This window comes from Schistocerca nitens, chromosome 11, assembly GCF_023898315.1.
Source record: "Schistocerca nitens isolate TAMUIC-IGC-003100 chromosome 11, iqSchNite1.1, whole genome shotgun sequence".
Lineage (NCBI taxonomy): Eukaryota > Metazoa > Arthropoda > Insecta > Orthoptera > Acrididae > Schistocerca > Schistocerca nitens.
Window position 1 is genome coordinate 130,101,671 of NC_064624.1, and position 23,065 is coordinate 130,124,735.

The 23,065-nt window shown below is 39.5% G+C and overlaps 1 long non-coding RNA gene across 12 annotated transcripts in view; it reads right to left on the bottom strand.

The window, feature by feature from the left end:
• Window positions 1-7,064: 7,064 nt before the first annotated feature.
• The window catches only part of LOC126213544 (uncharacterized), a 518,933-nt gene continuing 502,932 nt past the window's right edge, over window positions 7,065-23,065 (bottom strand). For 3 of the 12 annotated variants that reach the window (XR_007541216.1, XR_007541223.1, XR_007541220.1), the window contains exons 4-5: window positions 22,700-22,857; window positions 7,067-7,387 (exon numbers count right to left, since the gene is read on the bottom strand). This is a non-coding gene — a long non-coding RNA (uncharacterized LOC126213544). Of the gene's footprint in view, window positions 7,388-22,699; window positions 22,858-23,065 lie in introns of all 12 variants that reach the window. The other 9 variants (XR_007541217.1, XR_007541221.1, XR_007541224.1 and 6 more) reach the window with 5 other exon arrangements.

A 23,065-nucleotide genomic window follows, 5' to 3' on the forward strand; every position in this document is an offset into this window, starting at 1 on the left:
ACAAGCGCTTAGTAATGGTACTCTCTTCCGTAATATCAGTATGTATACGAGCTAAGGACAAATCTGAGGTATGAGAAGTTGCCCCATCTTGTTGGAAATATGCACAACATTTTTCAGTTGGAGTTAACAGAGCCGAAAATTCATTGTAGAGCTGCAAGAAAATATGCGTGTTGACAGTTTCATTGAACAACAATGGCCCGATAATTCTGTTACCAGATACAGCACATCATACACCAATTTTTAAATCGTGTAATGGCTTTTGCAGTATGCCACGGGGATTCTCTGTAGCCCAGTGTCATGTGAATTAACATAACCCGACAGATTAAACCCAGCTTCACCCCTCGTAAATAGGTGGAACAGATCAAGATTTTCCCCCAGCGACATTTTTGGGCAACAATTACAGTAATGTGTATGCTTACCATTGTCCGCTTCTTTTATTTGCTGAACAACACTCACATGGTAAGGTCTCATTTTTAAGCCACGAAGGATGCGTTGACACGACTTGCGAGAGATTCCTCATTGCTGTTATAATCGTCATGTTGACTTGCTGGGACTTCTTTCAATGTGTGCCACCACATTTGCCATAACTCCAGGTGTACGTACAGTCTGTGCCTTAATTCTCTTTGAGTTAACAACAATGCCTGTCGAACGCCACTTTCTCACTAGATCCTGAATCGTTGATTTTGCAGTAATTTTACTTTCGGGAAACTTTTCATGAAGAGTGTTACGAACAATTTTAATGGATTCAGACCGCACATGTTCTTCAACAAAGAACACACGTTCTTCAATGGAGAAAGGCATGACAATGAAGTACACGGTTTATAACGACTACTTTCCGTATGAACACGCTACTGCTGTTGGAAGGTGGCAAAGAAACTGACAAGCTAGTAGTGCTACTCACGCATGTTCACATTCCGGCTCAGGCCTGTTTTATGTGCGCCAATCTGTATCATGAAAGATTTCATCAATATATCTCCCTCTTCTTTGTTAGCTATTGTTAGGGCAAGAGATCAATTACAATTATTGACTGACTGAGCTTAAACCACATAACATTATATAAGGTAACATTTGTAAGGGAAAAAACAATGGAATATTGGAAAATAACTGGTTTTGTAATGAATAATTGAGTTGTAAATGTTAAGCAGCAATTTCATTACAGAGGCCGCATTTGCAATTAAATATTTTTGTTCTTACTTGGGGTACAAATTTTTTATTTTTAAAATCAATGTCATTGAATCAACTGTTGATTAATTAACTTATCTACAAGTGACAGCCATACACTTATAGTTTCAATTGAGAGAGATAGATGAGAGGGGCTGTATTAAAATTTATCTCATCAAAACTTATTTTTGCCAACATGACGAAAGCCTGGTCAGCCAAAGTATTCCATTTGATGTGTATAGGTAATCCTACAAACAGAACTGAGTTGGCAGAACATTGCCTCAAAGCAGATGTATGCTCCGACTTGGTTTTTTATTCACCCTCTCTTACCACCACAATCTTCTAATGACCGACCAAGGAGCTGTGAAAGGCTTTGGTGTGTACTGCACACATTAGATGCTTTATTTGCATGGTTGTCTGCATACAGTCTGCAGCTCGTGGTCGTGCGGTAGTGTACTCGCTTCCCACGCCCGGGTTCCCGGGTTCGATTCCCGGCGGGGTCAGGGATTTTCTCTGCCTCGTGATGACTGGGTGTTGTGTGCTGTCCTTAGGTTAGTTAGGTTTAAGTAGTTCTAAGTTCTAGGGGACTGATGACCATAGATGTTAAGTCCCATAGTGCTCAGAGCCATTTTTTTTTGGTCTGTATACAGTTTTCATCAACTTCATCACAATATGTTAACACATTAATGAAGTGGTTGCCACGGCAACAAATGGCAATAGTTTTATTTCTCTCAATCACTTTAGCAAATCTGACATGACTGTGGGGCCACAAGGTATCCTGTTAAATCATTATTCTAGTCAGTATGTGGGTTTTCAACTTATCTTACAGATTTGCAACAAACTTTATACATAATTTAAAACGTTTATGAAACTTTTTTCTCACTCTCATTCTTAACATCACATATTGAAGAGTTAACTCATTTCCAAAAGTTTTTCAAACTGCCCAGTAAAGGATAAAAATGGTTAATTCCTGATCACAAAAGATGAACGAGCTGCACAATGGGTTGACTTTTTTGGAGAAACCTTAAAACAGACCAAGCCACTCAATGCTTACAACTTTGAAAATGGCCCAAAAATGCACGACATAATGGTCAAAGCAGGTGATACCACAGAAGCAGACATGTGCAGCAATCCAGACACTTAAAAACAATAAAGCAGCTTACCTGCATGAAATCTCTGCCAGAATTCTAAAATATGGAGACCTGAACTTAATCAGCACCTTACTAAACTGTGCAACATACGCTATGATTATTATTACAAACTTTTAAAAACCTCTGAAACAAGGAATTTAATATAAGACACATGGGTCGCATATGTCAGTTAATACCCCAATAATGGGTGACAAGTATTGGACGTGAGACGCCACCACATGACGTACCATTCTGCACGTGATCATCCTGACAAGTTAAGCACTCATGTTGATATGGCTCAGAGCTATGTGTACAAATTGATGCGGGGAGCTCAGGGTTTGAGTCTTGTGTCTGAAAGCAGTAATTCTTTTATTGCATGACATAGTTGTGTGTTCACACTGAGATTTATTTGTCAGACTTGCAGTCTCTGCTGGTTTATTGCAAAATACAGGACAACAACCCTACTATATTGGGTCACAAGTAAACTAATACAAGTTGCTGAATCAGATTGTTAACAGTAAATGACCAGTTTTTCTTACTAAATAGTGTCTTTAAACACAACAAGAAGGGACAGAAGGAAGGGAAACAAAATGAGAACAGCTTTTACTCGGTTACAGTGAGGACAATAATTTTGTTAGCTCTGTGTTGACAACAGTTTACATTTGCAAAACATGTTCGAAATTTGCACTGTTTGCTTGACAGAGCGTTGCATTACTCAACCATCCCTTCACACCCAAGCCCAACTGTTGCAAATGTGATACACATCAAAGGTTCAACATTTCTCATCTACTTTTCATTATTTCCCAACATTTGCGACCCCATGTGTATTAAACTAAATCACTGACCTGAGTGTCACCTAAGCTGCTTCGGGTTTTTTTTTTTTCAACAAAAAACCAAGTTGTGTTTTGTCAAACAAAGCAAGTTCTAGAAGTCTGCAGGTGTGGCATCATTGTTCAACTACCGAAAAAAGGAAATCCAACCACAGATACAAGTTGGAGGGGTGTCACACTGCTTTCAATGCTAACAAAATAGAATAGTTCATCGACTTCAACTGGCCACTGCACATAAACTCCATCAGTTTTAAAAAAGCATTTCACGGTGCACTCCAAGAATAAGTATGGAATACTGTAAACCTACACGAAATTCCTGAGTATCTTATTAATGTTTTCAGAAACCAGTACCAGTTCTCACAAGTATCAGTATTCCACAGGCATTTACTGGGTATACGCTGCTTTATTTGCAATTCGGTCCGACTGCGACCGACGGCACGTGCAGGCCCGGAAAAACAGGAGAATAAACACAGAAAGAGCACGTGTTTTGACAGGAATTTCTCACACGCTTTTGTTCGGGGATTAGTGTGACATCCGGTCTGTCAGTCGTAGGGCCCGAGCAGACACCTGCGCGTGGCACGGCTGCCTCTCAGTCTCTCGCCGGTGCACCCCAATTCTGGGCAGACTGCACAGAGGATGGCATGACGGACGGTGGGCGCTTCGTGACAGAACGGCTTTAACAGCATAATTACACGTAATGGGTGTTTCATGACTGTATTCCTTGTGTAATCAGAATAAAAAAGTGATGAATTTAATTACTTCTTTACAAGACCTGCATTTTTCCAACCAGTAGAGAATGGTGAGTAAGAGAGATCCGACCCCTTCAAACTGAACTTTTTTATGATACCCTCTGCTATGTAAACGAATTTCCTGTCACGAGATCCTTCCTCTCCAGTACAGAGCCGCCAATTTCCAGGTAAGGAAGAGCTGAGGATTTAGCAGAGAGGGGGGGCGGGGGGATTAATAAGGGATCAATTTTATTAAGCAGTCAATCCAATTGATAAGTGTGTGAGGGAGCTATTCGACTGATTAAGGCCTGAAGATGTGATGTACTTGCATCACTGATGGGAAAGGGGGGGGGGATTGGAGGTTTCCAGGGGGTTGGGGGGGGGGGGGAGGGGGATGGATGGGGGAACAATAGGTTAAGGACCTGTCAATGAAAAGAAAGGATCATCCCTAGGGGGTCATAACCATCAAAAGTGAACTATAGGTTTGCCCCCGAGTGCATACTTGCCCTATATGTAGTCAACCTGCTCTAAAAAATTATCTTCGCACTTTCTTTGCCCTAGGGGCAAAAATTATGTTTCAGAGCAGGTTGCCTACATCAGGTTCAAGTACGCATTCAGGGGGAAAGCTATTGTTCTCTTTTGATTGACTCACTGAGGATAATCCTTCCTTTTGATTGGCAGGTCTTTAACCTATTGTTTCACCCCATTCCCCCTACCAACCCACAGGAATCCTCCAACACTCCCCCACCCCCTCACTGATACAGGAACACTTTCAGGTACGAGTTAAATGAATAGCGCCCCCTCGCACTCTCACCACACCCCCCCTCTCATCAATTTGAGTGACTACTTAATTAAATTCTTCAACTCCTTGACTCACCCCCCCCCCCAATCCCCCCCCCCTTTCCCTACCAGAAATTGGCGGCTCTGTGGTGGAGAGGAAGGAACAGAAGATAGGAACACCCATTTCTTTCGTATTCCGACATGCACCAAACAAGCATGCATTCTATGATATTGCAGTCTTTCTCGGCGTGTTCCACTGATGAATTCTTCTCGGGTTATCACCCGAGTCGTCGCGTCATCTTGTCACGACGTTGCAATGAGTTTCGAATCAGTCACCTTCTGGCAAAGATGACGGGTATAAAACTCATTGAAACACTGCGACAAGACGACACCACCACTTGGCCGTTAACCCGAGAAGAATTCATCACAAGCATTCATTCTGTCACCATTCCTTTCTATATAAGTCATAATTTCTTAATGAACAAAACTATGAAAAAATCCAACACGGGCATACGTCTGAATGAGCAAACTAGTCTTAAGCCAGTATTACAAGACACACCTAACATATACAAATCTGCACCAGCACCCCAAGCAACGAGTGTGGCACTTCGAGCGATTGTGTGATACACCTACTGTGTATGTCTATCCTAGTGCCCCAAGAGAACATATTCGGAACTACAGTCTTGTTTATGTTGTCGAGTATGCAAATTTATCGTTTCTTACAACTGGTACTACTCATTAAATCTTCTGAGTGATCTAGGTTCATATTTATTAAGCAGCACTAGAATAAAATTATGTCATGGTTATACAGAATTGTACACTAAACCATTCTGTTGGTGGTGCAAGAAAATTATTATTATTAACTGTGTTTACTTTCGCTTTTGTTTCTCAGTGTTATAGACTTGGGACGATGGTATTATTTAAGCTGCATTTGCAGTGACAGTAGCTTCTTCAGTAGTTAAGACTGAACGGTGACGTAACGCCAGGGGCAGGGTTTGGGTTCTGCCTTGGCTGCAAAGGGCTGAAGGCAGGGAGGGTCATGGACTCCCTGTTAAGTAAAGAGTTTAGGCTCGAAGATCCTCTGGAATTCAGGAATTTAGCCAGGATGGATGTGTCCTGTTTTGACAAACTATTGTCCATGCTACACGGTGGGATTTGTGTGTGTGACACTGTGCTGAGGGAAGCTATTTCACCTAGTCTGATGTAAGAATCGGACCATTTAACATGTGTTTTATGATTTGACCATAATATATTACTGACAACCTCCATTATGCCCTACTATCTTTCGGGTTGATTGTCACACTTCGATTCCTGGCAACTAGGGAATCGATTTAGAGCCTAGCTTTCAGTCATAGAATTTCACAGCCAAGCATTTCAAACAATTATTGTGCAGGTGTGTGCTGAAATTTGCATCAGACTGAAAGATAAATACTTGAAGGTAAACTAGTGTTATTTTTCAAGTGGGGAGTACCTTTAGGTGGAGCTAAGTAGCTAATTTTGTTTAAATTGTTAACAGGCCGCAACAACACAAGCATAAGGGAATTAAATTTCAAAAAAATTTTAAAACTTGTGGCAGTTTCCAAGCTGTATTGGTAAGCCACAAAATTGAGCTATGTACCATTGAAAACCCGGCATTCCCAAAGTGAATATAAATGTATAAAAAAGAAATTGTATCTTAAATATTCTTCACCAGGAGGACTTTTCAGCAGTTTACTGCAATTGGCAATATAAATGTGCCCATTATTAAATATTTGTACAAATTCTCTCCTCAGGTGCAATGGACAGGAAGCATGTTGAGCCTATCCCTCTACGATCTGCTGGCTTGACATATTACAACTAAAAAACATTTCACAGCCTTGTTTTGCAGGCTGTTTTAGATTCTAGGTACAGATAGGTTCACCCTTGGCATTGGTTGCAATGGCAGGGTAATTGATGGGAGGGATCTATGCCAACAGCCAGATCAGTTCCTGCAGTCTCTAGAAAGTCTCTAGCAACTGAAGCCACTCAATGCGGCTTCCGTTGCCAGAGACTGCAGTGTGTGTGTGTGTGTGTGTGTGTGTGTGTGTGTGTGTGTGTGTGTGTGTGTGTGTGGGCGCGCGCGCGCACGCAACATACTATATGGTGAGTGGCAACTTTCATTTCATAATATTGTTACATTCCATCCTAGATTTTCCATTGTTTGTTTGCTGCACAAATATTCAATTGATGATGCAGATAGCACTTACTGGCAAGTACTGATATCGAATACACAGATCTGTAAACCTTAGGGAAAGGGTCTTGGCAGTGTGACAAATCTCTCGCAAGCTTACCGCAACAGGACGGAAACAGGACATCGTCACGTGCCACAGAAGAGAGTGAGAATTCTGTGAATATTTCAATCCTGTAGGGTATATACCCTGGCAGTGGGAAGCTATAAAGAAGCACAATTTTTTATTTTCAATCTTTTATTTAAAAATTAACAATCAGTAACTTTCTGAATTGCACCCATGATGGCATTCGTGATAAGGCACTGTCTCTCTGCCTTCAATTTTCTATTTTTAGTTGTAATCAGCTCAGCTGCAACATACTGGCCCAACTTGTCATCCTCATTGCTGTTTGTTTGCCCCGCAGCATTGACAATGTGCTGCTTACCAGGATATCTTTGGCCTGCTTCTTGGAATTGGCATAGTGCCCCGCTTTGGATAATTCTGGTGAGCACTGAGAGGTAGATGGAGAACTGTTCTCAACTGCACACCCCACTGTAAATGTCTCTTGAGTACTAGGAAAAAAAGGAATTTATTAAATATTGCACTGTAAACATGTTATAACATTACAATTAAAATTCATTGTGCCAAATACAATAGACTGTATAAAATTAATGGTGTAAATAACATGGATGTTGCAACCACTGGCTTGCTGCAATAAATTTATATAATAATATGGAGAGGTCAGTGTTGAATCTCTTTCTTATTTTTTATAAAGAAAAACACTGAAGAAGTCTGTGATATTATAAATCAACATTATGGTGAGGCAGTGGGCAAAGTAACAAAGCAAAACTCTACTGACACAATCATTGGAAGTACTCCCCGTGAGAAAATTCTCTCTTTCTCTCAACAAATGAATCTGAACTAGTAAAAATACATCGATTAAAAAACAAAAATACTTACAGATGAGATGTTATACCTACTGGACTGCAATGGGTGGTAAAGCCTCTAACTTTTTTTAATAAATTTAGCCACGGTTGTAAGATTATTCCTAACATTTTTAAGAAAGAGTAAGGTGATCTCCATTTCCAAAGTGCAGCAAGAAAGATCCAGGAAATTACCAAACAGCAACTATTACACCTGTCTCATCTAAAATAATAGAATGTGCAATTAATAACAATATGTCTAGAAACATACCACAAACTTTCTTTTGTCAATCTAGTGCCATAGTTGAATACAGTAAAAATTCAGCTGTTGCTGTACTGCTGGATCTACCTGTGCTAAATCCGTGCTAGGCATAAATCAGAATATGGCATTTTTTCTTTACTAAGAAAGTTTGTGGTATGTTTCTAGACTTTTCAAAAGCCTTTTGATTGTGTATGTATTAACATAAAAAGTCACCATGCTGTATTGTTAAACAGAAATATCCATAACTATAACAAAATTTTAAAAAAACATACTGAAGGAAATTGGGTCAACTTAACTGACGAAGAGCCTGTAAAAGCAAAATGCCTTCTATGCAACTGTTTGCCAAACTACTTAAAGATAATAGAAAACATGTCCACTTTCACATTAAAAAATAAACTAAAATGTCACTTATTTAAAATTTTACATGCAGCATACTTTGAAGCAAAAAATTAATGTAATGTTTCATATGTAACTTTTCAAATATGTAAAAAAAAAATAAATAAATAAAAAAAAATTCTGGAAAAATAAAGTGACTTAAATCTTTGTTAATTATGTTCGTATTTCAGAGGTTATTTTCCAAGATTTAAGCACATAGTTAAGTATTTTTTAAACTTCTAATGTCAAATATCACTGTGACAGGACCTGGAAAAATGGGAATTTTGAGAGAAAATCGAAGCAGAAGATATGATGTGTTGCCATAGCAATCAGGAATAACAAGACAAGAGAACTGTTTCATGTAACTGGATTAAGTCCCAAACTTAAATAAAAAATTTTGTGAATGCAACACAGTGAAAGACGTACGAAAGTAATAATGTTAAAAGAATGAAAAGAAGACCTCGATGTATTAAGACTAAGAACACATGCAATGAGATCAATTCAACTAAGGAGATTCGGTGTGAGGAGTGTCCAGCTCCCACACGCATCGCAGGGATGCAGATGCAGAGACAACATCCGACATCACCGGCACCAGTTGCTGCTAACAGGTGCCGATTCTACATCCGCACACCGATGCAGACACGAAAAATAATAATTGTTCGAGTACAAAGTCGAAGAAACTGGTCACTAGACTGTATTAGTGTAGCTACAATGCTTAGAGTTAATTCGTTAAATGATCACCTGATCAAAAACTAAGACAGATATGGATAATACACAGAATTGGGGAAACTTCAGAACCAGCCATAGCAATGGAAGTGAGTGAGGAGGTGCCAGACTGGTCTGAATTAGTGAATTTGATTAAAACTTTAAATGATAAAATAGATGACCAAAGTGCAGATTCAGCAGCTTCAAGAAACAAATTGACTGCTCAAAATACTTCTTTAAGAAAGGAACTAAATAAAACTTTAAATGCTCAAAGTTAATTTAGACTCAGTAAATACTCAAATGAGAAAATATATGACCAGGGTGCTTCTTTGAGAAATGAAGTAAGTGCAACTTCAAGTGAAAAACTCGGTGCACAGAGTGCTAATGTAAGTAGAGAAATAGACACATTGATGAAATCACTATTCTAAATTTGATGCTTGAAGTGAGATTTTGAATAAAAACCTAGACTTAATAACTCAATGGATTCTGAATTAAAGGATCAGTATGAAACTTTAACTATTCAGATGACAAACATAGGTCTGTTGAACATCAGAGTAGACACTCAAAGCAAAGAATCTAGTAATCGATGTGAAGACATGGCTGCTTTGGAAACTGAATTTGATGCCAAATGTAATAATGTAGAATCGAAACCTATTGGAAACTTAGAATCTTTAAAAGACGTGTACAATAATGAATACAATAATGTAACACAAGGTTTAAGTACTTCGAAAGAGAGACATCAGTCTAAGGAATTAATGTCGATTATTCAATAGCAAATTTGAGGTGGCAGTGTACGAGTAAATAATGTAGGATGAAATTTCAAAGAGAATATATCGAGCTTTGTTATTAGAAGTGTATGTAGCTTGGAGGAACCATTTTAAGAAATGATAGACCGAGGATTTGCCACGAGAGTAACCTCATGAACATTTCGACTATTGCTGCATCCGAAATTAATAAGACCAGCAAGGTTATAGACGACTTGTGGAAAGGATTCAAATTTATCCAGGATAGGGTAGAAAATGGAATAACTTTACCGGATGTTGTGTTACCTAGTTAAGTGGTGATTGTTTTGCCGGGGGGGGGGGGGGGGGTCTTCCACACAAAATTAAGCAAGAATTACTGGTTTGCACTTGCTCAAGTGAAGTTAATACCAGATCCGTGGGATCTGGGCGGAGTCACATTTATCCCGCATGGACGTTAACGTTCTGTGTTGTTTTCGGTGTTTCTTCCAAAATAGTTTTCCTGCACTGAATTCCCTTCAAATCTTACACGATTCTGTAGTTTATTACTGAATTCTGAAACTATCCTATAATTTTAGTATTTAGCAAATTGGATATAAACATAACTTAAAGACTGGCGTAAGAGAACCACGGAAAAAACAGTTATCTCTAGACATGAAATGAAAAGAGTAGAATATTACATTTATGGATAATGTAATATAATGTGACGGACAGAACAAATATTTTATCGTAGTGTATAATTTTTTATTTTGAATAGAATATTTTATACCTTTCATGAGATATGATATAGACGGGAGGGTTTGTATAGATTTTGAAAGGGGCTGGGTAGTGTAGGTAAAAGCACGATTTAAACTAACAGATAAATCACGAATGACACAAAACACACATCACACCTTTCAAACAACCCTCACAAACAAATGTGTCTGATTCTTTGACACTGCTATTTCCACAGGGTTGCTAAGATTTTCTTCGGGGGCCTTAAAGGTCACGGTGGGAATGTCTGTTCCGTAGGAACCTCCTCCAGCTTGTCACTAGAGAACCGGCGAGGTAGGGGTCCTGGAGAAGGGAGTTGGAAAGGTTTCCCGTCTTTGGGGCTGTCTTCTTTCTCTTCTTCGATCTTAGCAACCACATCTATTTTTTTCCCTTTCTTATTTCTCGTTTGAGGACCTATCTATTTGTCCCTCTTTCCATATGCATCTACTTCCATTGCAGAAGTCCTTCCTGGTTTCTAATAACCTACAAGTTACTTCAAATAAGTAGGCCGAGAATCAGGCTACACACACACACACACACACACACACACACACACACACAAGCGCGCGCGCGAAGATACACGGGTACACAAACAATGAAACTACCGACTAGAAACCTGTCAAAAGGTGAGAACCATCAAGTGTTGGAGAGAGAAGGTATGTGTACAGCAGGAAATATGCACATATTGTTGTTTATTGTGTCGGTAGTACATTGCATGTATATACAGGGTGTCCCAGCTATCTTGTCCACCCAAAATATCTCTGGAACAATAACAGCTATTGGAAAACGACTTTCACCGGTATCAATGTAGGGCTGGGGCCCATGAATGTACATATTTGGAAACATTCTAAAACGAAAGCATATGTGTTTTTTAACACCAACTTATGTTTTTTTAAATGGACCTCCTATATTTTTTCTTCAGCAATCCATACTATGACAAAGCACATACACAATGGTGTTGATTGCATCGCGATATTCCCATTACATCCCGAGATACTGAGACGCGAAGTTGACGCTTGAAACACCCGACATGCGCTGCTAGCGCACGTCATGAGGCTCAGGCGTGAACCCCATGCTGCCCGTAATCGCGATGTGATTGACAAGTAAGTGTCCCTCTTGATAAGTATGGAGGTGTGATTACACATGTCAATCACATCGCGATTACGGGCAGCATGGGGTTCACGCCTGAGCCTCAGGACGTGCGCTATCAGCTCATGTCGGGTGTTTCAAGCGTCAAGTTTGCGTCTCATAATCTCGGGATGTAATGGGAATATTGCGATGCAATCAACGCCATTGTGTATGTGCTTTGTCATTCTATGGATTGCTGAAGAAAAAATATAGGAGGTCCATTTAAAAAAACATAAGTTTGTGTTAAAAACACATATGCTTTCGTTTTAGAATGTTTCCAGATATGTACATTCATGGGCCCCAGCCCTACATTGATACCGGTGAAAGTCATTTTCCAATAGCTGTTATTGTTCCAGAGATATTTTGGGTGGACAAGATAGCTGGGACACCCTGTATAGGAAAATATACAGGGTGGTCCATCTCAAGTTTCGGATGAGATTATCTTGAAAACTGTACATCAGGTAAAAAATAGTGGGGAAGACAGGTTCGTAACGTCTAAGGAGGACATCATCAAATGATACTACACGTGACCTCCAGCTCCCGTCCCTTTGGGTGGGGTGGAGAACAACTTTTAAATCTTAAATGGAAACACCCATTTTTTATTGTAGATTCGGATTTGCCATAAAAAAGTAATCGAGTTTTGTCTGAAACATTTTTAAACCATTGACAGATGGTGCTAAAATCGAGAAAAAAGTAAAATTGTGGGTGAACTTTTATTTATTTAGAATTGTGTGAGAAAGATTCATCAAATCGATAAAAAATGTGCACCAGTTCTTTCGTTATGCCAAATTAAGCTATTGTTGTACAAGATGTACTGTATCCTACTTTTAGCGTTACCCAGGAACAATGACATCAACATAGTAGAATGATGTTCCCATGGGGTGCTTCATTAGTGAGTCCCCTTGCCTCTCGCAATTTGGGGTGCTTAAATAATGAAATTATCCACGAAGACATTGTTCAAAATCATCCCCATTTGCTCCAATGCATAAAGTCAATCGTCTGCGTAAGATGTCCACAGTTTTGAGCAGCACATCCCGTGGTATGGCTACACACGCTATTCAAATGCGTTGCTCCGTATGGTTTCGCGTTGTGGGCTCTTTTTCATTAACAATATTTTTTAAACAACCTCACAAGGAAAAAAATCAGGAGATGTTAGGTCTGGTGAATGTGGAGGCCACTGAATTGGTCCACCACATCCTATCCACCGACCAGGGTACCGCACATTTAAAACTTTCTGCAAATTTTTAGCATAATGGTGAGCTGCTCCGTCCTGTTGGTACCACATTTGTTGCCTAGTTTCTAAATCAACATCTTCCATTAGCTCCAACACATCATCGCAGAGAAGTTGTAAACAAGATTCCCCAGTAACATTTTGGTAAAAAAAAATACGGTCCTATCAAGTTACTGTTTAAAATTCCACACCAGACCACGAACGACCATTTGTGTTTATTGTCAATGGGTCTGCGTGGATTGACAGGGGACCAATAATGACAATCATGATTATTTAATTCGCCATTGTTTTTGAATGTGGCTTCATCAGAGAACATAACTTACCTAAAAAAAGTCATTGCCACCTCTTATTTCCAAGGCCCATTGGCAGAAATGCAAGCGTATTTGCATATCTTTTTGCATCAAGACCTCTGTGAGTGTAATATGATACACATGATATTTTTGTACCTTCAAAATCCTCAAAGCAGTTGATTTCGATATACCAGTTTGTGTCTGAATTGCACAACTACACGTTTCAGGATCCAGTTGAACACCGGTGAGAATGGTAGGGTACGAGCGTCATTTTCATTGTAATCGCAATGACGAGGTGGACGGTGCACGTATCCATTTCAAGCACGTCGAGTGCAATGTCCAATAATATTGTCCCTTGGATGTCATCTGTTTGGGAAACTATCCGCATACAATTATGCAGCTGCAGCGTACTTGTTGTGGCATCCACCTAAAATTTACATCATATCAACAATCTCTGTAGGAGGATAAGTGAGCCATGTTTCGCTAAAGAATAATTTACTTTCGTCAGTTGATGTTTAAGGTTCACAATCTGAAAGTGAAGTGACGTCTGATCACATTACACCGACCTTTATATTGAGCCATAGTTGCTAGTTTGGTCACGGTAGCGCCACAGTCAGGTGAGTAATGAAATTGTAAAGAGTTCCGTAACAAGATTTTAATACCATTCCGCCTCCCTCCATCAAATACTGTGGAAAAAAAAAAGCTTAATTTGGCATAATGAAAGAATGGGTGCACATTTTGTATCGATTTCATGCGTCGTCCTCGGATCATTCTAAATAAATCAGAGTTCTTCCCAATTTTAATTTTTCTCGATTTCAGCGCCATCTGTCAATGGTTTAAAAATGTTTCAGACAAAACTTGGTAACTTTTTTATAGAGAATCCGAATCTGCAATAAAAAGTGGGTGTTTCCATTTAAGATTTGAAAGCTGCCCCACACCCCACTGAAGGATGAGGGGGCTGTGGGTCACGTGTAGTATCATTTTATGTCCTCCTCTGATCTTACGAACATGTCTTATCCACTGTTTTTACTCGATAATTTTGGAGATAATCTCATCCGAAACTTCTGATGGACCCCCTGTATATATACATATAACTAGAAGGATTCCACGTCAAGTAGGCAGGGAGGCGGGAGTAAGGAAAGAGCATAAACCTGAGAGGAATCGATTGTGATAATTGTTAAGGAATGTCGAGTCGGAGTATAGGTAGACAGTTTCAGTTAAGAGTAAAGAAGTCGAAAATAGAGGAGGACTCCAGTGACTAAATGAAGTATCAAGAAGTGAGAGTGAAGTGTAAAATAGATTTTTATTTTTTTTCCAGATTTTTAAGTACTTCACGTGTTGGACACTAGAGGCAAGACAGGTTCATAAATTATGTGGTTGTTAAATCAACTTTACTGCAGATGTATTTTATCGAGTCTAATGAGAGACGAATCGGTTGACTTGTATACATTCAAATATTGATGTGGGAAATGGAGAATATGTTATTTGTGGAAGCTGGAATGTACCAAGACTGAACTAAAAGTATTCTTCGAGTACTATATTATTTCAAAAGTAGAGAGAGAGTGTCTTACAAATTCCTGTTAACCAGCAGTATTCTTTGAAGAAGAAGGTTTTGGAGATCGACGGAGCCGGCAATCCAGAGAAGAAGATCGGCTGTACATATCAAGTAAGTCAACCTACGACAGATAGGTGTGAATTTTTGCAATCCAACTTCACATTGCTTTTGATCGTTTAAGGCATTAGAGTATGTTACAAACAAATAAATTGCTCAGCAGTTCCTATTAAAGATCATTGACCTTACCACTTCTGAAATTGATACTGGAGCATCTCTGCAAACTACTACATACAGTGATGTATCAGATTTTTCAAAAAGTCTAGTGGATGCTTCTGCACAATAAACCACAAAAAATGCTTTCAGTCCACCGTTCTGCCTTACATGTATTTGGGGTGTTTTAAGTTGATTTCATTTATTACCACCAGTGTGCTTGCATCAAAGTTTCCACTACTGTGCATTTGACATGTGAATGTTTTCACTCACAGAAATGACATGAGGAGCACACACAAAGTAGAAGCATAGTATTTGAAAGCACTAGCACATCATCGCACAAATCACCAATTTCCACACTAAGTGGACGTGACCAAACCCTGTGAAGTATATTTTTAGTATCAGAAATTAACTGTTGATATCAATGTAGATTCCTGCAACAGTATACGCTTATCTTATAGAATGCAGAAAACGTGTAATGACAGAGTGACAAAAATTAATTCTCACGACAGAGAGTGGGATATTTGTCAGCAGTTTTCTAGGCACTATGTGGCCTTTCAAATACGCCAATAGGTCAAACCACCACACGCTTGGTTTATGGGTGGTCCCGCCTGAGCTACTGCGCATTTTTCCCCACATCTTTTTGAGTTCAGCTGAATAATGCAAACGTAAGGAGGCTAAGCATGCTTCACATTCCTCGTTCGTCACACCAGACACAACTTTCCTCACTTTTTCTCCTATTCTGGCCAAGCTTTCCTTCCTGGCGTGCCGAAATAATACAGCTACAGAACCAAAGGCGTGTGCTACTTTCACCAATTTATGTGATATATACACACACACACACACACACACACACACACACACGTCTATCAAAAGTAAAATTATAAGCACATTAACTTGTATAAACTCAGAATGAAACATTTGTAGATCTGTAGATTGCCTTATTGTGGTACAAAATATCTGTTAGGTCATAGCGACACCTTTGGTTGCTGTATTCTTCAATTATCACTTGAAAGCTCTTTTTATTCCATTCCATAGCTACAATAAGAAGCTATCATTAGATATAGAGCTTTCTTTCAACAGGGATACAAAAATATGCAATTTCATTTGATTCATTAATGTATTTATAGGCTACTGCTTACTGAAAAAATACCCACCATACTATGCGAAATTGTCGAATTAATCTGCGTGTTTTGACTGCTAATGAAAACAATAACTAGTAGAAAGCCCACTCGCAAGGCTCCGTTCTGTGCACCACCTCTACTGCACACACACGGACACACGACAGAATAGAACAGACGCCACTTGCGTTAACAGAACCTCTCCTACTTCAACCTGGCAGATGAACAGTCTGCTAAAATCATAGCTTTGCCCGTTTTGCTGCTATATAGCATTTCAGCCACACCTCACTTTTACACCTTCGGTGTGTCGTGTAATACAGATTTAAGGACCTGGATTTTGCTGATAATATTGTTCTGTTGACAGAAACACAACCCAGTTTACAACTAATAGTTACCGAGCTGGGTAGAGAGACCATTTCTTTAGGACTGAAAAGAAATAGTGATGAAACAAAAACAATATGCGTAACAAGTGGAAATGTACCTACGCAACTTCTAGTGCAACAGAAGGTACTGCAAGATGTTGACCAATTTCCATATCTCAGCAGTTTTATCTGTAAGTAATGGGAAAGCCACATGCACATAAACAGATGGCAGTATCATTGCATATGCAAGGTATACAACAGCAGTACAACAGGGAGCTGTCATGTGCACTCAGGTGGTTCATGTAAAAAGGTTTCTAACACGACTATGCTCACACGGCGGGAATTAATGGTGATGATAATGATTATTAGTGTTTTAGGGCGCACAACAGCGAGGTTATCAGCGCCCGGGGAATTAATGGACTGTGGATGCGGAATGCTAGTTGGAGATGGACACGTGGAACATTCCATTTCGGAAATTATCAGACAATTCAATATTGCGAGATCCACAGTGTCACGAATACCAAATTTCATGCTTTACCTCTCACTACGGACAACGCAGTGGCTGACGGCCTCCATTTAACGACCGAGAGCAGTGGTGCTGCGTGGAGTTGCCAGTGCTAAGAAACAAGCAACACCGAGTGAAATAACTGCAGAAATAGGTGGGACTTACGACAAACACGCCTGTTAGGAGAGTGCAGTGAAATCTCGATTAATTGCGACAGCAACAGACAAATGATGCGAGTGCCTCTGGTAACAGCACGACATCGTCTGCAGCACCTCTCCTGAGCTCGTGACTAACGGTTGGATCCTAGGTGACTAGAAAATCTAGACCTGGTGAGATGGGCCCCAATTTCAGATGGTAAGAGCTGACGGTAGGGTTCAAGCGTGGTGCAGAACCCACGAAGTCTCGGTCGTGGCTCCATAATGTTGTGGGCTGTGTTTACATGGAATGGACTGTAGTCCTGTGGTCCAACTCAACTAGTCGTTGACTGTAAATAGTTTTACTTCAATACTTGGAGACCACCTGCAGCCATACATGGACTTCATTTTCCCAAACAAAGACGCAATGACAATTTGCCATGTCAATTGGTCACAATTGTTTGTGATTGGTTTGAAGAACATTCTGAACATATCGAGTGAATGACTTGATTACCAAGATTGCCTAACACGAATCTGATCGAACATTCATGTGACAGTTCTCCACAAAATCCTGCACTGGCAATACTTTCGTGAACACAGACAGCTATAGAGGCAGCTTGGCTCATTACTACTGTGGGATGCTTCGAACGATTTGTCAAGCCCGTGCCATGTCAAATTGCTGCACTATGCCGGACAAAATCAGGCTCGAGAAGATATTACGAGGAATTCCATGGCTAGTGACGGCCAGGCACGGGTGCGGGACCTAGGAAATGTCAACAAAATTGACACACGATTTAAGTGTTTCTCACTGATGACACTCGGGGTAAATTTTTTATATTAGCCATCGTGACCATGTTTCACAGGGTTGTCCGCACAGCCCAAACAATACCATTGCTCAAAGAAGAATGACACTTGTGGGCCATGTTCTATGCCTAAAAGGATGGTAGAATCCCCAAATCTTCAGTGGTGTGGAAAGTAACAGATGGCTGCAGAAATAGGGGAAAACCTTATATCACCTGGAAACTAATTTTTGCAAAGGATCTTCAATGTGTGGACCCAAACTGGGAAGCAGCTGTAAAGCTGGCAGTTGATCAAGTTTGCTGCAGGAAACCTGCTGCCCAAAATGCTACTAATCACCTGTAAAGTAAACACATATTTGAAGTTGTTTTATACATGGCAGTCTGATTCATTAAAGCAGGGGTAGTGAACATTTTTTACCTACCATCCACTTTTGTATCACTGCAACGTTTTCCTAGCTGCGGGAATTGCCCGCAACGTGCTGCATAAAATGTGTGCGAGACTGCACTCCCCACTTGCACAATGCGAACATAGCAGACCATTTGCTTATCGTCCGGCAAAACAGTGCCACTGTGGGACACGCTAGCATGCCTCAGGAAGGGTATGTCTCGCACACTGTAGCAATTTGCTTGAGGGCGCATGTAGTGGGAAAGTCAACCGAGTAGCAGGAAAATACCAGATGACAGCTGCAGTATATTTTTCACATGCACGGGCATTAAGACTACGTAATTCTCCTGATGTAATTGTTCACCAGAAATGTCAGATGACTGACTGCCTCAGACAGTGAGCAACGTATCAAATTGGTATCCAAACGGCATATTTTGTGGAACGCAGCTGACACCGGGATGAGAAACTAGACGCAAAATGAGTTAATTTGGGGAGAAATCTGAAGAAAACTGAATGAAACATGTAAGAAGAAGTGTCTTTGATTATGTGCAATACAAAACATCAGTAAATTCACGTGTACTGAGCTTTAACCACCATTATAATGAGTTGGATGTTGTTACTGTGATTAGTACTGTGAATGACTGTTTAAATTCAGCCCACCGAAGTAATCAGTGAATCTGTTCCTCACCGTGAATCCCTTAGCTTTGACATAACCGTCAACTCCTATCCAGGGCATCATATCATCCATGAGCAGTGCATTAATTTCCGATACGTTTGAGTGATAAGGCAGTGGGAACTGGTTCTCTCCTCCATCGCCTCGCAACTGATTTCTTACTAAAATGTTATTCGATCCTTCACAACACAAGGAGATTTGCGTCATTGCTTTGCACTTTCTGAATACTCTTCCCAATAATACACAGTCTCCTTCCTTTTAGACTGCACACTCCACTGCACGTTTTGCCTTTGCTGCCCCACTACTAATGTTGCACTGCAGTCCACTGTCATGTAATACCAAAATGTTCACTACAGCACACTCGAACTCGTGTGGCGTCAATGAACCACAAAATACTACTCTCATCTAAAGAAAACTGTAGCACCCACACACTTCCAACAAACTGTTAAAATGTTTTCAAATCTTTCCAAAAAATTTTCTTGCTCTGATCTCCCATAAAAAAAATGTAATGTGAAAAAGTTTGTCAAATAGTACATTTCCAATACTGGTTTGCTAAAATTTCCAAGTTACACATTTTAATTTATTACTTCACTGTTACTGATTCTATTGGCCAGAAAGTTTCCACCTGTTATCAACATGTGCTACTGAAGCCAGTTATGAAATTGTGTTGTACAACACCTAGTTTGGGAGGTATGGCATGATAAATATTAATTATTCAAAAAACAGTCTTAATCGCATTTATAATTATTATACTGCCAACCGGTTTCAACCTAGGAGTCATCATCTGGGCATTTACACTGTGAAATTATAGATATCCATGAGAAAGACTATTATACAACAGCTAAAATTACGTAAATTTAAAATATGTTACCCATTGGTCGATTGCTGGCGGTGTCACTACTGTCTACATAACGGCAGGAAACTATGCGAGACTAACCCTTCGTATGGGCTTAAATAGCGTGCTGACACCATGTGAATAGAGGGCAACACCCCCCGTGGCGATCAATGGTATTTAATACAGTTTATTATATGTCACCTTGGTTTAACATAAATTTATGTTACAGTAAATAACAGAAGACGGAACCATTTCATTTAAAAAGAGTTACAATTATAGTGTTAATTATGAAATAACAACAAATGTTCCGTAGTCAACACGTAAAAGTATATTACATTATGTGCCACAATATAAAGTAAAACAATTTGTGACACACAAAAACTGGTGTCATCTTGTATTATAATATATCCATTCATACATTTACGTAGAAAACATTTTAGTCAATTTACTAAAACGGCTAATATGGAAGGACTACAGAGCCCTCTACTCCCTGTGGTGGGGGCGCCGTTGCCATGGATTAGAAAGCGTGTATCAGGCGCCCTCTAGTCTGTGTAGAGAGGACGCCGTTGTCATGGTAGCAGCTGGTGTGTTCATACGGTGTTATTAATGTGTGATTAATCATACTAATCGTTGCTTCATCTCTACAACCATGCTGTCCAAAAATTGTGATAAATATTTATTAGCGTGAAAAGTAGCACAAAATTTTCATTGTGTTAATGAAAGACGTAAGAAGGTAGTTCTCATATCACAATCATGTACAGCTGTTGAATTATAAAATTCAGAACTTTCAATTTTTTATGTTTGTACATGCACTGCCCCGCGCCTAGAAAAACATTTCACTCAGTGTCCTGCAGCCCACTTTGGGCAGCAAAAGACAAGCGCATTCCACAGGTGATAAATTGTTCCACATCTAAGAAAATGTAGCTTTATTATTAAAATTTTCTAACCATCGACCATTCCACAGTAATGATGATTTATAAAGTGGGGAAGTAACTTCGTGTTATAAAATTTATAAAGCAGAGTTGCATCAAGTTGAAGAATAAATTAATAATTACTAACCTAATATTTTTTTCAAAGTTTTGTGAAACCCTAAAGTAAATATTTTAACCTCCACCTGTCTACTGCCCGCTATGAAGGCTCTGACGCCCACTAGTGGGTGCTACGGACCAAGTTGACCATCAGTGCTGATTAATAATGTTTTCTCACAAGCAGTGTCAAGTGCCGTATATGTAACAGAAACTCCTGAATGCAGAAAAAACATGCATGAAGGCATACCTAGTTAAAAGCTGTTCATTGGTTACCATGTACTGTCCACCCAATGGCTGCCTATAACTCAACAAAGAGAAAGGATGTCAACATATTAGTTTCACAAAACAAGTGAAGTGCATGGATGTTACTTTGCAAGTTTCAGCTGAGGATATGAGCACTATGCAAACAGGCTGGCCCACAAGTAGCCTATAAACGGCTCAGCAGTGAGTATTTCATAAGCAATATCTAAATTCTTTGATATTACCTGCATGACATAATGAAAACACTACTGTCACTCAAATAAAAATTAAGGGTTTTCTTTTTTTTACAATTTACAGATGAGAAAATTAACTACGCTACAAAGTGTTACACTAGTTTTGGGGGATGTGGGAAAGACCACAGATTCTGGCACAGGAGGCAAGAAATTATACATCAAAATCACAAGCTTTCTATTAACAATGAAGGCCACTACAAAAAAAAAAGCTGTTTTAGCAGAAGTTCATAAGAAAAAAAGATTCTTTTTTTTCTTCAAAACAACTTCTTGGACATAGCACATGCTGATGCTTTTTGCTTCGCTATTGAAAAAGACAGCCCACTGTTGATTAACCAACAACTGAAAGGAGAGCTGAAGTTCACCCATGGAACTGAGCAACAGTTATTTGAGAATAGCAGGATCTACGAGTGTACTGAATAATGAAATTGAACAATTAAGTAAGTTATATATTTTCATAAAAAATAAAATTTACGCAGTCAGATATCTAAATTTTGTTTCCTCATTCATACAAATCAATGTGTCACCGTTAATAGCACGGATAATGCCTAGTCGGAATTCCATTTCTCTCCACGTACGATTCAAGGTCTCCATGGTGACACGTTCAAGTGGATTGGAAATGTATGCCTTCAATTCCTGTAGGTCTCTAGCCCTGGTTCAATATACTGCACCCTTCACAAATCCCCAGGAAAAAATTAGTGGTGTAAGGTCAGGGGATCGTGGTGCACTTCAAGTTGGACCATCTCGTCCAATCCATCTACCCGGAAACTTTTTATATAGAAATTGAAGTACATTTAGGGGCCAGTGGAGTGGTGCCATGTCTTACTGGAATATGACACCCGGCTGCAGGTGTTCCAATTGTGGCACAGTAAACTCTTGTAACATGTCCACGTTAACACCACTGTTGATGGCAGTGATGGAAAAGAATGAATCAGTGATGCAACTGGGGACCAGTCTGCACCAAACATTGACCTTACAACTGTCTCTTTCCATTTCATGTGTAACACGAGGATGCTGCAAATCCTACATACAAACATTATGACAATTCAGTCTGCTGGATACATGAAATGTTGCCATATCGGAGAAACAAATCTTTTCCAAAAAGTCAATGCTTGCATCAATCTTGCATAGAATATCCACTGCAAATTGTTCGCACCTAGGTTTGTCCATAGGCTTTAATGCCTGAAGCAGCTGCACGCAGGGATAGAGCCATTACCTCTTATGCATGACATTGTGCAATGTCGATCTTCTCATTTCCAACGCTCTGGCTGCCATACATGCCGATTTTATAGAACTCCTTGCGAACACCTGCCGTACCCTGTCCACATTGGAATCTGAAACTCATGGGTGACCAGCCACTTTTTATGGAGAACTCTACCTGTTTCCATAAATGATGTATTCCAAGTCCGAAAGTATCATTGCATTTGAGTATCAGGTACCGTCTGTATCTACCAGGTCACACACATTGAGCTTTATCCAGTAGCATCCACATTTTTTCAGATTTTCAGGTTCCATTTCGCATCAAAATTGCATGACCTGGAAGGTAAAAGAAATTTTATGAGTAATCTTGTAATTTGCTAGAAACCATTTTTTAATACCTCATATAGTTTCAAAGTTAGTTAAGTCTTAAGTTGTAAGTTGTAAATATATACACGTATACTGCAAAACAAAAAAATTACAAATTGCTATTCATCCAAAGCTGTTACTTTTAGGCATTAGGATACAACACACTATTTGATGAAAG